The following is a 16,146-nucleotide window of genomic DNA, read 5'->3' on the forward strand; positions in this document are numbered from 1 at the left end:
CAGGGTGTTCACAGGACTTGAACTCACAACCTCTCTGCTCCAAGGCAGCAGCTCTAACCACTAGACCATGAGAGCTTCATGGAAACTAGCAAGGATGACTGTGGTCTTGGCCTGTTTTGACAAAATCATTTTTTTCCCCACCGGTTCATATACATTTGACTGGGATAGTACAGGCAAGCCGAGAGCTAGTTCGGACTTAGCTTCGAATCCCCCCTCTGTGCGGTTACCCTGGCAAGCCATGTGTTGCGGGGGTATAGCTCAGTGGTAGAGCATTTGACTGCAGATCAAGAGGTCCTTGGCTCAAATCCGAGTGCCCCCTAACACACATTTTTTTGCTTTACGACTTAACCATATCCTACATATGTAGTGGTGGTGGTGGGGGGGAGGCGCCATAGGAAGAAGGTTGTTGGTGTGGAAGTGAGTGGCCCTGGGTGGTGGGCTGAAGGGCTGGAGGCAGTGGTGGTAGTTGGTGTGAAGGGCTGGAGGCAACGTTGAGGTACAAACAAGCCACATGTTGTGGGGCTGAAGCTCAGTGGTAGAGCATTTGACTGCATGTAAAGAGGTCCGAGTGCCCGTAACACACATTTTTTTTCTTTACAAGCTTAACCGTATCCCACATATGTAGTTTATTGCAGAAAATTAAAAATGTTGAGGTACAGATGAGCTGCATGTTGCGGGGGTATAGCTCAGTGGTAGAGCATTTGACTGCAGATCAAGAGGTCCTTGGTTCAAATCCGAGTGCCCCCTAACACATGCATGCTTTTTTTTACAGCTTAACCACATCCTACATATGTTGTTTATAGCAGACCCCCACTAGCTTTACACTGCAAGATTTTGGTCGCTTCATCCAGTTGATGAGCAGCCACCCTGGAGCGCAGAGGTTCAAGAGGTCCTTGGTTCAAATACAAATGCCCGCTAATGCACAATTTTTTCTTGGTGGGGCATTGTGGTCAGACAGAAAAGAACCATACAACTTCCTCTGTAGTATAAAGCAGCTGATAAGAGTAAAGAGCTTTAAATACAAGTCATTTACTAATCTGTCTAACTTTTTGGCACCAGTTAATTTAAAAAAAAAAAATTGACACACGAGTATCCCTTTAAGATCTACGAATGTAACTCTTTGATCTTTTTGTGGTTTGACAAAACTTACATCTAAGTTACATTTATAGATTGAACCCACCACCTTCACACTGTAAGGTGGCAAGGCTAACCACTTAGCATTCAGAGATCTTGACATAGCCAGTTGAGAGCTAGCTCCACCTTAGGTTGGAGTCCCCCCCCCCCCCTTTCCTCTGTGCAGTTGCTCTGTGTGCCAAAACAGGCCAAGACCTTGGTCGCCGCATATGCCAGACAAGCAGCTCCCACGGCATAGTGGTTAGAGCAGCCACCTTGGAGCGAAGAGGTTGTGAGTTCGAATCCTGTCAAGACCCTGAAGATGGCAGCTGTTAAAAGAGATGGATCGTGAGAACCTGGGATGTCTGGTGGATTGGAAGATATCGGTGCATGGATGGACTGAGGCGAGGTGGATGTCAAGGAGAGCAGTTGTCGAGGTAAGTGGTTGGAGGAAGGTGTAGTTGTGGGGCATTGTGGAAGGTGGACTGAGGCGAGGAGGATGTCAAGGAGAGCAGTTGTGGAGGAAGGTGTAGTTGTGGGGCATCGTGGAAGGTGGACTGAGGCGAGGAGGACGTCAAGGAGAGCAGTTGTCGAGGTGAGTGGTTAGAGGGCGTTGCGGAGGAAGGTGTAGTTGTGGGGCATCGTGGAAGGTGGTCCACTGCCTGGAATGGAGGAGTCTAGGTTGGGGATCTGCCAAAAGTGGTGTTGTGTCTGTCGAAGCATGTGGGATGTTGAAAATAAAAAGATGGGGGATTTTATTTGCCTTTTTTTTGTTTTGTTTTTTTTTTTTTATCAAGAAAACCTCCTCTGCAATCCACCATTGCCTCCAACCCTTCACACCAACTACCACTACTGCCTCCACACCAACTACCACCACTGCCACCAGCCCTTCACACCAATTACCGGGACCACTCACTTCCACACCAACAACCTTCTTCCTATGGAACCTTCCCACCCACACCACCACCACTCATGGGATTGGAAGATATCGGTGCATGGATGGACTGAGGCGAGGTGGATGTCAGGAAGAGCGGAATGGAGAGCAATGTCCCTGAAGACCCTGGAGCATGTCGCTGGATGGACTGAGGCGAGGAGGATGTCAAGGAGAGCAGTTGTCGAGGTAAGTAAGTGGTTAGAGGGCGTTGCGGAGGAAGGTGTAGTTGTGGGGCATCGTGGAAGGTGGTCCACTGCCTGGAATGGAGGATTCTAGGTTGGGGATCTGCCAAAAGTGGTGTTGTGTCTGTCGAAGCATGTGGGATGTTGAAAATAAAAAGATGGGGGATTTTATTTGCCTTTTTTTTTTTTTATATCAAGAAAACCTCCTCTGCAATCCACCATTGCCTCCAGCCCTTCACACCAACTACCACTACTGCCTCCACACCAACTACCACCACTGCCACCAGCCCTTCACACCAATTACCGGGACCACTCACTTCCACACCAACAACCTTCTTCCTATGGAACCTTCCCACCCACACCACCACCACTCATGGGATTGGAAGATATCGGTGCATGGATGGACTGAGGCGAGGTGGATGTCAGGAAGAGCGGAATGGAGAGCAATGTCCCTGAAGACCCTGGAGCATGTCGCTGGATGGACTGAGGCGAGGAGGATGTCAAGGAGAGCAGTTGTCGAGGTAAGTAAGTGGTTAGAGGGCGTTGCGGAGGAAGGTGTAGTTGTGGGGCATCGTGGAAGGTGGTCCACTGCCTGGAATGGAGGATTCTAGGTTGGGGATCTGCCAAAAGTGGTGTTGTGTCTGTCGAAGCATGTGGGATGTTGAAAATAAAAAGATGGGGGATTTTATTTGCCTTTTTTTTATATCACGAAAACCTCCTCTGCAATCCACCATTGCCTCCAGCCCTTCACACCAACTACCACCACTGCCTCCACACCAGCTACCACCATTGCCACCAGCCCTTCACACCAACTACCACCCAGGAACCGGGACCACTCACTTCCACACCAACAACCTTCTTCCTATGGAATCTTCCCAACCATAGCCAGGAAGCCAACGGGCTTCCCATAGCCAGTTGAGAGCTAGCTCCACCTTAGGTTGGAGTCCCCCCCCCCCCCTTTCCTCTGTGCAGTTGCTCTGTGTGCCAAAACAGGCCAAGACCTTGGTCGCCGCATATGCCTGACAAGCAGCTCCCACGGCATAGTGGTTAGAGCAGCCGCCTTGGAGCGAAGAGGTTGTGAGTTCGAATCCTGTCAAGACCCTGAAGATGGCAGCTGTTAAAAGAGATGGATCGTGAGAACCTGGGATGTCTGGTGGATTGGAAGATATCGGTGCATGGATGGACTGAGGCGAGGTCGATGTCAAGAAGCATGTGGGATGTTGAAAATAAAAAGATGGGGGATTTTATTTGCCTTTTTTTTTTTTTTTTTATATCAAGAAAACCTCCTCTGCAATCCACCATTGCCTCCAGCCCTTCACACCAACTACCACCACTGCCTCCACACCAGCTACCACCATTGCCACCAGCCCTTCACACCAACTACCACCCAGGAACCGGGACCACTCACTTCCACACCAACAACCTTCTTCCTATGGAATCTTCCCACCCACACTCACATACCAGCTACCACAGCCATCCACACCAGAGCTCCTTCTCCAACACCTTATGGGTGCCCGACCATCAACCACTTCACACACACACACACACACACACTCCTCCGCTTCCACACTATGCTGCCACAATTTCTCCAAACGAGCTTCAGGGTGTTCACAGGACTTGAACTCACAACCTCTCTGCTCCAAGGCAGCAGCTCTAACCACTAGACCATGAGAGCTTCATGGAAACTAGCAAGGATGACTGTGGTCTTGGCCTGTTTTGACAAAATCATTTTTTTCCCCACCGGTTCATATACATTTGACTGGGATAGTACAGGCAAGCCGAGAGCTAGTTCGGACTTAGCTTCGAATCCCCCCTCTGTGCGGTTACCCTGGCAAGCCATGTGTTGCGGGGGTATAGCTCAGTGGTAGAGCATTTGACTGCAGATCAAGAGGTCCTTGGCTCAAATCCGAGTGCCCCCTAACACACATTTTTTTGCTTTACGACTTAACCATATCCTACATATGTAGTGGTGGTGGTGGGGGGGAGGCGCCATAGGAAGAAGGTTGTTGGTGTGGAAGTAAGTGGCCCTGGGTGGTGGGCTGAAGGGCTGGAGGCAGTGGTGGTAGTTGGTGTGAAGGGCTGGAGGCAACGTTGAGGTACAAACAAGCCACATGTTGTGGGGCTGAAGCTCAGTGGTAGAGCATTTGACTGCATGTAAAGAGGTCCGAGTGCCCGTAACACACATTTTTTTCTTTACAAGCTTAACCGTATCCCACATATGTAGTTTATTGCAGAAAATTAAAAATGTTGAGGTACAGATGAGCTGCATGTTGCGGGGGTATAGCTCAGTGGTAGAGCATTTGACTGCAGATCAAGAGGTCCTTGGTACAAATCCGAGTGCCCCCTAACACATGCATGCTTTTTTTTCCTCTGTGCAGTTGCTCTGTGTGCCAAAACAGGCCAAGACCATGGTCGCCGCATATGCCTGACAAGCAGCTCCCACGGCATAGTGGTTAGAGCAGCCACCTTGGAGCGAAGAGGTTGTGAGTTCGAATCCTGTCAAGACCCTGAAGATGGCAGCTGTTAAAAGAGATGGATCGTGAGAACCTGGGATGTCTGGTGGATTGGAAGATATTGGTGCATGGATGGACTGAGGCGAGGTGGATGTCAAGGAGAGCAGTTGTCGAGGTAAGTGGTTGGAGGAAGGTGTAGTTGTGGGGCATTGTGGAAGGTGGACTGAGGCGAGGAGGATGTCAAGGAGAGCAGTTGTCGAGGAAAGTGGTTGGTGGAAGGTGTAGTTGTGGGGCATCGTGGAAGGTGGACTGAGGCGAGGAGGACGTCAAGGAGAGCAGTTGTCGAGGTGAGTGGTTAGAGGGCGTTGCGGAGGAAGGTGTAGTTGTGGGGCATCGTGGAAGGTGGTCCACTGCCTGGAATGGAGGATTCTAGGTTGGGGATCTGCCAAAAGTGGTGTTGTGTCTGTCGAAGCATGTGGGATGTTGAAAATAAAAAGATGGGGGATTTTATTTGCCTTTTTTTTGTTTTGTTTTTTTTTTTTTATCAAGAAAACCTCCTCTGCAATCCACCATTGCCTCCAACCCTTCACACCAACTACCACTACTGCCTCCACACCAACTACCACCACTGCCACCAGCCCTTCACACCAATTACCGGGACCACTCACTTCCACACCAACAACCTTCTTCCTATGGAACCTTCCCACCCACACCACCACCACTCATGGGATTGGAAGATATCGGTGCATGGATGGACTGAGGCGAGGTGGATGTCAGGAAGAGCGGAATGGAGAGCAATGTCCCTGAAGACCCTGGAGCATGTCGCTGGATGGACTGAGGCGAGGAGGATGTCAAGGAGAGCAGTTGTCGAGGTAAGTAAGTGGTTAGAGGGCGTTGCGGAGGAAGGTGTAGTTGTGGGGCATCGTGGAAGGTGGTCCACTGCCTGGAATGGAGGATTCTAGGTTGGGGATCTGCCAAAAGTGGTGTTGTGTCTGTCGAAGCATGTGGGATGTTGAAAATAAAAAGATGGGGGATTTTATTTGCCTTTTTTTTTTTTTTTTTTTTTATATCAAGAAAACCTCCTCTGCAATCCACCATTGCCTCCAGCCCTTCACACCAACTACCACTACTGCCTCCACACCAACTACCACCACTGCCACCAGCCCTTCACACCAATTACCGGGACCACTCACTTCCACACCAACAACCTTCTTCCTATGGAACCTTCCCACCCACACCACCACCACTCATGGGATTGGAAGATATCGGTGCATGGATGGACTGAGGCGAGGTGGATGTCAGGAAGAGCGGAATGGAGAGCAATGTCCCTGAAGACCCTGGAGCATGTCGCTGGATGGACTGAGGCGAGGAGGATGTCAAGGAGAGCAGTTGTCGAGGTAAGTAAGTGGTTAGAGGGCGTTGCGGAGGAAGGTGTAGTTGTGGGGCATCGTGGAAGGTGGTCCACTGCCTGGAATGGAGGATTCTAGGTTGGGGATCTGCCAAAAGTGGTGTTGTGTCTGTCGAAGCATGTGGGATGTTGAAAATAAAAAGATGGGGGATTTTATTTGCCTTTTTTTTATATCACGAAAACCTCCTCTGCAATCCACCATTGCCTCCAGCCCTTCACACCAACTACCACCACTGCCTCCACACCAGCTACCACCATTGCCACCAGCCCTTCACACCAACTACCACCCAGGAACCGGGACCACTCACTTCCACACCAACAACCTTCTTCCTATGGAATCTTCCCACCCACACTCACATACCAGCTACCACAGCCATCCACACCAGAGCTCCTTCTCCAACACCTTATGGGTGCCCGACCATCAACCACTTCACACACACACACACACACACACACACACACTCCTCCGCTTCCACAATTTCTCCAAACGAGCTTCAGGGTGTTCACAGGACTTGAACTCACAACCTCTCTGCTCCAAGGCAGCAGCTCTAACCACTAGACCATGAGAGCTTCATGGAAACTAGCAAGGATGACTGTGGTCTTGGCCTGTTTTGACAAAATCATTTTTTTCCCCACCGGTTCATATACATTTGACTGGGATAGTACAGGCAAGCCGAGAGCTAGTTCGGACTTAGCTTCGAATCCCCCCTCTGTGCGGTTACCCTGGCAAGCCATGTGTTGCGGGGGTATAGCTCAGTGGTAGAGCATTTGACTGCAGATCAAGAGGTCCTTGGCTCAAATCCGAGTGCCCCCTAACACACATTTTTTTGCTTTACGACTTAACCATATCCTACATATGTAGTGGTGGTGGTGGGGGGGAGGCGCCATAGGAAGAAGGTTGTTGGTGTGGAAGTGAGTGGCCCTGGGTGGTGGGCTGAAGGGCTGGAGGCAGTGGTGGTAGTTGGTGTGAAGGGCTGGAGGCAACGTTGAGGTACAAACAAGCCACATGTTGTGGGGCTGAAGCTCAGTGGTAGAGCATTTGACTGCATGTAAAGAGGTCCGAGTGCCCGTAACACACATTTTTTTTCTTTACAAGCTTAACCGTATCCCACATATGTAGTTTATTGCAGAAAATTAAAAATGTTGAGGTACAGATGAGTTGCATGTTGCGGGGGTATAGCTCAGTGGTAGAGCATTTGACTGCAGATCAAGAGGTCCTTGGTTCAAATCCGAGTGCCCCCTAACACATGCATGCTTTTTTTTACAGCTTAACCACATCCTACATATGTTGTTTATAGCAGACCCCCACTAGCTTTACACTGCAAGATTTTGGTCGCCTCATCCAGTTGATGAGCAGCCACCCTGGAGCGCAGAGGTTCAAGAGGTCCTTGGTTCAAATACAAATGCCCGCTAATGCACAATTTTTTCTTGGTGGGGCATTGTGGTCAGACAGAAAAGAACCATACAACTTCCTCTGTAGTATAAAGCAGCTGATAAGAGTAAAGAGCTTTAAATACAAGTCATTTACTAATCTGTCTAACTTTTTGGCACCAGTTAATTTAAAAAAAAAAAATTGACACACGAGTATCCCTTTAAGATCTACGAATGTAACTCTTTGATCTTTTTGTGGTTTGACAAAACTTACATCTAAGTTACATTTATAGATTGAACCCACCACCTTCACACTGTAAGGTGGCAAGGCTAACCACTTAGCATTCAGAGATCTTGACATAGCCAGTTGAGAGCTAGCTCCACCTTAGGTTGGAGTCCCCCCCCCCCCCCCCCTTTCCTCTGTGCAGTTGCTCTGTGTGCCAAAACAGGCCAAGACCTTGGTCGCCGCATATGCCAGACAAGCAGCTCCCACGGCATAGTGGTTAGAGCAGCCACCTTGGAGCGAAGAGGTTGTGAGTTCGAATCCTGTCAAGACCCTGAAGATGGCAGCTGTTAAAAGAGATGGATCGTGAGAACCTGGGATGTCTGGTGGATTGGAAGATATCGGTGCATGGATGGACTGAGGCGAGGTGGATGTCAAGGAGAGCAGTTGTCGAGGTAAGTGGTTGGAGGAAGGTGTAGTTGTGGGGCATTGTGGAAGGTGGACTGAGGCGAGGAGGATGTCAAGGAGAGCAGTTGTGGAGGAAGGTGTAGTTGTGGGGCATCGTGGAAGGTGGACTGAGGCGAGGAGGACGTCAAGGAGAGCAGTTGTCGAGGTGAGTGGTTAGAGGGCGTTGCGGAGGAAGGTGTAGTTGTGGGGCATCGTGGAAGGTGGTCCACTGCCTGGAATGGAGGAGTCTAGGTTGGGGATCTGCCAAAAGTGGTGTTGTGTCTGTCGAAGCATGTGGGATGTTGAAAATAAAAAGATGGGGGATTTTATTTGCCTTTTTTTTTTTTTTTTTTTTTTTTTTTTATCAAGAAAACCTCCTCTGCAATCCACCATTGCCTCCAACCCTTCACACCAACTACCACTACTGCCTCCACACCAACTACCACCACTGCCACCAGCCCTTCACACCAATTACCGGGACCACTCACTTCCACACCAACAACCTTCTTCCTATGGAACCTTCCCACCCACACCACCACCACTCATGGGATTGGAAGATATCGGTGCATGGATGGACTGAGGCGAGGTGGATGTCAGGAAGAGCGGAATGGAGAGCAATGTCCCTGAAGACCCTGGAGCATGTCGCTGGATGGACTGAGGCGAGGAGGATGTCAAGGAGAGCAGTTGTCGAGGTAAGTAAGTGGTTAGAGGGCGTTGCGGAGGAAGGTGTAGTTGTGGGGCATCGTGGAAGGTGGTCCACTGCCTGGAATGGAGGATTCTAGGTTGGGGATCTGCCAAAAGTGGTGTTGTGTCTGTCGAAGCATGTGGGATGTTGAAAATAAAAAGATGGGGGATTTTATTTGCCTTTTTTTTATATCACGAAAACCTCCTCTGCAATCCACCATTGCCTCCAGCCCTTCACACCAACTACCACCACTGCCTCCACACCAGCTACCACCATTGCCACCAGCCCTTCACACCAACTACCACCCAGGAACCGGGACCACTCACTTCCACACCAACAACCTTCTTCCTATGGAATCTTCCCAACCATAGCCAGGAAGCCAACGGGCTTCCCATAGCCAGTTGAGAGCTAGCTCCACCTTAGGTTGGAGTCCCCCCCCCCCCCCTTTCCTCTGTGCAGTTGCTCTGTGTGCCAAAACAGGCCAAGACCTTGGTCGCCGCATATGCCTGACAAGCAGCTCCCACGGCATAGTGGTTAGAGCAGCCGCCTTGGAGCGAAGAGGTTGTGAGTTCGAATCCTGTCAAGACCCTGAAGATGGCAGCTGTTAAAAGAGATGGATCGTGAGAACCTGGGATGTCTGGTGGATTGGAAGATATCGGTGCATGGATGGACTGAGGCGAGGTCGATGTCAAGAAGCATGTGGGATGTTGAAAATAAAAAGATGGGGGATTTTATTTGCCTTTTTTTTTTTTTTTTTTATATCAAGAGCTCCACACCAGAGCTCCGTTGCGGAGGAAGGTGTAGTTGTGGGGCATCGTGGAAGGTGGTCCACTGCCTGGAATGGAGGATTCTAGGTTGGGGATCTGCCAAAAGTGGTGTTGTGTCTGTCGAAGCATGTGGGATGTTGAAAATAAAAAGATGGGGGATTTTATTTGCCTTTTTTTTATATCACGAAAACCTCCTCTGCAATCCACCATTGCCTCCAGCCCTTCACACCAACTACCACCACTGCCTCCACACCAGCTACCACCATTGCCACCAGCCCTTCACACCAACTACCACCCAGGAACCGGGACCACTCACTTCCACACCAACAACCTTCTTCCTATGGAATCTTCCCACCCACACTCACATACCAGCTACCACAGCCATCCACACCAGAGCTCCTTCTCCAACACCTTATGGGTGCCCGACCATCAACCACTTCACACACACACACACACACTCCTCCGCTTCCACACTATGCTGCCACAATTTCTCCAAACGAGCTTCAGGGTGTTCACAGGACTTGAACTCACAACCTCTCTGCTCCAAGGCAGCAGCTCTAACCACTAGACCATGAGAGCTTCATGGAAACTAGCAAGGATGACTGTGGTCTTGGCCTGTTTTGACAAAATCATTTTTTTCCCCACCGGTTCATATACATTTGACTGGGATAGTACAGGCAAGCCGAGAGCTAGTTCGGACTTAGCTTCGAATCCCCCCTCTGTGCGGTTACCCTGGCAAGCCATGTGTTGCGGGGGTATAGCTCAGTGGTAGAGCATTTGACTGCAGATCAAGAGGTCCTTGGCTCAAATCCGAGTGCCCCCTAACACACATTTTTTTGCTTTACGACTTAACCATATCCTACATATGTAGTGGTGGTGGTGGGGGGGAGGCGCCATAGGAAGAAGGTTGTTGGTGTGGAAGTGAGTGGCCCTGGGTGGTGGGCTGAAGGGCTGGAGGCAGTGGTGGTAGTTGGTGTGAAGGGCTGGAGGCAACGTTGAGGTACAAACAAGCCACATGTTGTGGGGCTGAAGCTCAGTGGTAGAGCATTTGACTGCATGTAAAGAGGTCCGAGTGCCCGTAACACACATTTTTTTTCTTTACAAGCTTAACCGTATCCCACATATGTAGTTTATTGCAGAAAATTAAAAATGTTGAGGTACAGATGAGCTGCATGTTGCGGGGGTATAGCTCAGTGGTAGAGCATTTGACTGCAGATCAAGAGGTCCTTGGTTCAAATCCGAGTGCCCCCTAACACATGCATGCTTTTTTTTACAGCTTAACCACATCCTACATATGTTGTTTATAGCAGACCCCCACTAGCTTTACACTGCAAGATTTTGGTCGCCTCATCCAGTTGATGAGCAGCCACCCTGGAGCGCAGAGGTTCAAGAGGTCCTTGGTTCAAATACAAATGCCCGCTAATGCACAATTTTTTCTTGGTGGGGCATTGTGGTCAGACAGAAAAGAACCATACAACTTCCTCTGTAGTATAAAGCAGCTGATAAGAGTAAAGAGCTTTAAATACAAGTCATTTACTAATCTGTCTAACTTTTTGGCACCAGTTAATTTAAAAAAAAAAAATTGACACACGAGTATCCCTTTAAGATCTACGAATGTAACTCTTTGATCTTTTTGTGGTTTGACAAAACTTACATCTAAGTTACATTTATAGATTGAACCCACCACCTTCACACTGTAAGGTGGCAAGGCTAACCACTTAGCATTCAGAGATCTTGACATAGCCAGTTGAGAGCTAGCTCCACCTTAGGTTGGAGTCCCTCCCCCCCCCCTTTCCTCTGTGCAGTTGCTCTGTGTGCCAAAACAGGCCAAGACCTTGGTCGCCGCATATGCCAGACAAGCAGCTCCCACGGCATAGTGGTTAGAGCAGCCACCTTGGAGCGAAGAGGTTGTGAGTTCGAATCCTGTCAAGACCCTGAAGATGGCAGCTGTTAAAAGAGATGGATCGTGAGAACCTGGGATGTCTGGTGGATTGGAAGATATCGGTGCATGGATGGACTGAGGCGAGGTGGATGTCAAGGAGAGCAGTTGTCGAGGTAAGTGGTTGGAGGAAGGTGTAGTTGTGGGGCATTGTGGAAGGTGGACTGAGGCGAGGAGGATGTCAAGGAGAGCAGTTGTGGAGGAAGGTGTAGTTGTGGGGCATCGTGGAAGGTGGACTGAGGCGAGGAGGACGTCAAGGAGAGCAGTTGTCGAGGTGAGTGGTTAGAGGGCGTTGCGGAGGAAGGTGTAGTTGTGGGGCATCGTGGAAGGTGGTCCACTGCCTGGAATGGAGGAGTCTAGGTTGGGGATCTGCCAAAAGTGGTGTTGTGTCTGTCGAAGCATGTGGGATGTTGAAAATAAAAAGATGGGGGATTTTATTTGCCTTTTTTTTGTTTTGTTTTTTTTTTTTATCAAGAAAACCTCCTCTGCAATCCACCATTGCCTCCAACCCTTCACACCAACTACCACTACTGCCTCCACACCAACTACCACCACTGCCACCAGCCCTTCACACCAATTACCGGGACCACTCACTTCCACACCAACAACCTTCTTCCTATGGAACCTTCCCACCCACACCACCACCACTCATGGGATTGGAAGATATCGGTGCATGGATGGACTGAGGCGAGGTGGATGTCAGGAAGAGCGGAATGGAGAGCAATGTCCCTGAAGACCCTGGAGCATGTCGCTGGATGGACTGAGGCGAGGAGGATGTCAAGGAGAGCAGTTGTCGAGGTAAGTAAGTGGTTAGAGGGCGTTGCGGAGGAAGGTGTAGTTGTGGGGCATCGTGGAAGGTGGTCCACTGCCTGGAATGGAGGATTCTAGGTTGGGGATCTGCCAAAAGTGGTGTTGTGTCTGTCGAAGCATGTGGGATGTTGAAAATAAAAAGATGGGGGATTTTATTTGCCTTTTTTTTTTTTTTTTTTTTTTATATCAAGAAAACCTCCTCTGCAATCCACCATTGCCTCCAGCCCTTCACACCAACTACCACTACTGCCTCCACACCAACTACCACCACTGCCACCAGCCCTTCACACCAATTACCGGGACCACTCACTTCCACACCAACAACCTTCTTCCTATGGAACCTTCCCACCCACACCACCACCACTCATGGGATTGGAAGATATCGGTGCATGGATGGACTGAGGCGAGGTGGATGTCAGGAAGAGCGGAATGGAGAGCAATGTCCCTGAAGACCCTGGAGCATGTCGCTGGATGGACTGAGGCGAGGAGGATGTCAAGGAGAGCAGTTGTCGAGGTAAGTAAGTGGTTAGAGGGCGTTGCGGAGGAAGGTGTAGTTGTGGGGCATCGTGGAAGGTGGTCCACTGCCTGGAATGGAGGATTCTAGGTTGGGGATCTGCCAAAAGTGGTGTTGTGTCTGTCGAAGCATGTGGGATGTTGAAAATAAAAAGATGGGGGATTTTATTTGCCTTTTTTTTATATCACGAAAACCTCCTCTGCAATCCACCATTGCCTCCAGCCCTTCACACCAACTACCACCACTGCCTCCACACCAGCTACCACCATTGCCACCAGCCCTTCACACCAACTACCACCCAGGAACCGGGACCACTCACTTCCACACCAACAACCTTCTTCCTATGGAATCTTCCCACCCACACTCACATACCAGCTACCACAGCCATCCACACCAGAGCTCCTTCTCCAACACCTTATGGGTGCCCGACCATCAACCACTTCACACACACACACACACACACACACACACTCCTCCGCTTCCACACTATGCTGCCACAATTTCTCCAAACGAGCTTCAGGGTGTTCACAGGACTTGAACTCACAACCTCTCTGCTCCAAGGCAGCAGCTCTAACCACTAGACCATGAGAGCTTCATGGAAACTAGCAAGGATGACTGTGGTCTTGGCCTGTTTTGACAAAATCATTTTTTTCCCCACCGGTTCATATACATTTGACTGGGATAGTACAGGCAAGCCGAGAGCTAGTTCGGACTTAGCTTCGAATCCCCCCTCTGTGCGGTTACCCTGGCAAGCCATGTGTTGCGGGGGTATAGCTCAGTGGTAGAGCATTTGACTGCAGATCAAGAGGTCCTTGGCTCAAATCCGAGTGCCCCCTAACACACATTTTTTTGCTTTACGACTTAACCATATCCTACATATGTAGTGGTGGTGGTGGGGGGGAGGCGCCATAGGAAGAAGGTTGTTGGTGTGGAAGTGAGTGGCCCTGGGTGGTGGGCTGAAGGGCTGGAGGCAGTGGTGGTAGTTGGTGTGAAGGGCTGGAGGCAACGTTGAGGTACAAACAAGCCACATGTTGTGGGGCTGAAGCTCAGTGGTAGAGCATTTGACTGCATGTAAAGAGGTCCGAGTGCCCGTAACACACATTTTTTTTCTTTACAAGCTTAACCGTATCCCACATATGTAGTTTATTGCAGAAAATTAAAAATGTTGAGGTACAGATGAGCTGCATGTTGCGGGGGTATAGCTCAGTGGTAGAGCATTTGACTGCAGATCAAGAGGTCCTTGGTTCAAATCCGAGTGCCCCCTAACACATGCATGCTTTTTTTTACAGCTTAACCACATCCTACATATGTTGTTTATAGCAGACCCCCACTAGCTTTACACTGCAAGATTTTGGTCGCCTCATCCAGTTGATGAGCAGCCACCCTGGAGCGCAGAGGTTCAAGAGGTCCTTGGTTCAAATACAAATGCCCGCTAATGCACAATTTTTTCTTGGTGGGGCATTGTGGTCAGACAGAAAAGAACCATACAACTTCCTCTGTAGTATAAAGCAGCTGATAAGAGTAAAGAGCTTTAAATACAAGTCATTTACTAATCTGTCTAACTTTTTGGCACCAGTTAATTTAAAAAAAAAAAATTGACACACGAGTATCCCTTTAAGATCTACGAATGTAACTCTTTGATCTTTTTGTGGTTTGACAAAACTTACATCTAAGTTACATTTATAGATTGAACCCACCACCTTCACACTGTAAGGTGGCAAGGCTAACCACTTAGCATTCAGAGATCTTGACATAGCCAGTTGAGAGCTAGCTCCACCTTAGGTTGGAGTCCCCCCCCCCCCCCTTTCCTCTGTGCAGTTGCTCTGTGTGCCAAAACAGGCCAAGACCTTGGTCGCCGCATATGCCAGACAAGCAGCTCCCACGGCATAGTGGTTAGAGCAGCCACCTTGGAGCGAAGAGGTTGTGAGTTCGAATCCTGTCAAGACCCTGAAGATGGCAGCTGTTAAAAGAGATGGATCGTGAGAACCTGGGATGTCTGGTGGATTGGAAGATATCGGTGCATGGATGGACTGAGGCGAGGTGGATGTCAAGGAGAGCAGTTGTCGAGGTAAGTGGTTGGAGGAAGGTGTAGTTGTGGGGCATTGTGGAAGGTGGACTGAGGCGAGGAGGATGTCAAGGAGAGCAGTTGTGGAGGAAGGTGTAGTTGTGGGGCATCGTGGAAGGTGGACTGAGGCGAGGAGGACGTCAAGGAGAGCAGTTGTCGAGGTGAGTGGTTAGAGGGCGTTGCGGAGGAAGGTGTAGTTGTGGGGCATCGTGGAAGGTGGTCCACTGCCTGGAATGGAGGAGTCTAGGTTGGGGATCTGCCAAAAGTGGTGTTGTGTCTGTCGAAGCATGTGGGATGTTGAAAATAAAAAGATGGGGGATTTTATTTGCCTTTTTTTTGTTTTGTTTTTTTTTTTTTTATCAAGAAAACCTCCTCTGCAATCCACCATTGCCTCCAACCCTTCACACCAACTACCACTACTGCCTCCACACCAACTACCACCACTGCCACCAGCCCTTCACACCAATTACCGGGACCACTCACTTCCACACCAACAACCTTCTTCCTATGGAACCTTCCCACCCACACCACCACCACTCATGGGATTGGAAGATATCGGTGCATGGATGGACTGAGGCGAGGTGGATGTCAGGAAGAGCGGAATGGAGAGCAATGTCCCTGAAGACCCTGGAGCATGTCGCTGGATGGACTGAGGCGAGGAGGATGTCAAGGAGAGCAGTTGTCGAGGTAAGTAAGTGGTTAGAGGGCGTTGCGGAGGAAGGTGTAGTTGTGGGGCATCGTGGAAGGTGGTCCACTGCCTGGAATGGAGGATTCTAGGTTGGGGATCTGCCAAAAGTGGTGTTGTGTCTGTCGAAGCATGTGGGATGTTGAAAATAAAAAGATGGGGGATTTTATTTGCCTTTTTTTTATATCACGAAAACCTCCTCTGCAATCCACCATTGCCTCCAGCCCTTCACACCAACTACCACCACTGCCTCCACACCAGCTACCACCATTGCCACCAGCCCTTCACACCAACTACCACCCAGGAACCGGGACCACTCACTTCCACACCAACAACCTTCTTCCTATGGAATCTTCCCAACCATAGCCAGGAAGCCAACGGGCTTCCCATAGCCAGTTGAGAGCTAGCTCCACCTTAGGTTGGAGTCCCCCCCCCCCCTTTCCTCTGTGCAGTTGCTCTGTGTGCCAAAACAGGCCAAGACCTTGGTCGCCGCATATGCCTGACAAGCAGCTCCCATGGCATAGTGGTTAGAGCAGCCGCCTTGGAGCGA

At 49.8% G+C, this 16,146-nt stretch overlaps 4 non-coding genes across 4 annotated transcripts; all 4 read left to right on the forward strand.

Moving 5' to 3' along the window:
* The first annotated feature begins 675 nt into the window (after positions 1–675).
* TRNAC-GCA (transfer RNA cysteine (anticodon GCA)) lies at positions 676–747 on the forward strand. Its single transcript has one exon. It is a non-coding gene; the product is annotated as a tRNA-Cys (tRNA).
* Positions 748–7,260: 6,513 nt separating this feature from the next.
* Positions 7,261–7,332, forward strand: TRNAC-GCA (transfer RNA cysteine (anticodon GCA)). Its single transcript has one exon. It is a non-coding gene; the product is annotated as a tRNA-Cys (tRNA).
* Positions 7,333–10,762: 3,430 nt separating this feature from the next.
* Positions 10,763–10,834, forward strand: TRNAC-GCA (transfer RNA cysteine (anticodon GCA)). The gene has a single exon. It is a non-coding gene; the product is annotated as a tRNA-Cys (tRNA).
* A 3,204-nt stretch (positions 10,835–14,038) lies between these two features.
* Positions 14,039–14,110, forward strand: TRNAC-GCA (transfer RNA cysteine (anticodon GCA)). The gene has a single exon. It is a non-coding gene; the product is annotated as a tRNA-Cys (tRNA).
* The last annotated feature ends 2,036 nt before the right edge of the window (positions 14,111–16,146 follow it).

Source organism: Hyla sarda, chromosome 2 (genome assembly GCF_029499605.1).
Source record: "Hyla sarda isolate aHylSar1 chromosome 2, aHylSar1.hap1, whole genome shotgun sequence".
Lineage (NCBI taxonomy): Eukaryota > Metazoa > Chordata > Amphibia > Anura > Hylidae > Hyla > Hyla sarda.